The sequence below is a fragment of the Triticum aestivum genome, chromosome 7D, assembly GCF_018294505.1.
Source record: "Triticum aestivum cultivar Chinese Spring chromosome 7D, IWGSC CS RefSeq v2.1, whole genome shotgun sequence".
Lineage (NCBI taxonomy): Eukaryota > Viridiplantae > Streptophyta > Magnoliopsida > Poales > Poaceae > Triticum > Triticum aestivum.
The window spans coordinates 71275146-71275721 of record NC_057814.1 but is presented as its reverse complement, the minus strand read 5'-3'; positions in this window follow the sequence as shown (position 1 = coordinate 71275721).

Sequence of the window (576 nt, the reverse complement as noted above, 5' to 3'; positions counted from 1 at the left end):
CCGTCATAAATGAATGCAACTAAATTTGCAAAAAAAAAGCAAATTTGATTATATTTTCAAATAACAAATTTGATGATATTTTTTAAAAAATCATTACTGTTTTTATAAAAAAATATTACTGTTATGATTTAAACAAGTTTGAACATATTTAAACACAAATAAATATCAAACAGCATTTTAAATGCATAAAAACAAAAATTGGGGAGCCTGGGAATCAAACCCAGGACCTCCTAGTGTGCGTGCTGCGTGCTGACTAGTCGGGCTAGTGGGCGTGTTCTGATGGAGATAGGGTTAGGTGGAATATAACCTGACCAGTCGGGCTAGTAAGTAAAACAAAATTCTAATGGCGCACCAGGGGGAGGTGCGCCATTAGAATCGACGTACTTATGGCGCACCAGGGGGAGGTGCGCCATTAGAATCGCTTGTTCCCCTCACACTGTCGCCTCCCTCCCTCCCTCGCTCGCCAGATCCCCCACTCCTCGACCCCAACCGTACGCCGCCGTCCCCTTGCTCCGCCCCCTCCGTCCGCCGCGCCTGCACGTCGTCCGCCGCTGTGGTCTTGCGCTGCCTCGACGC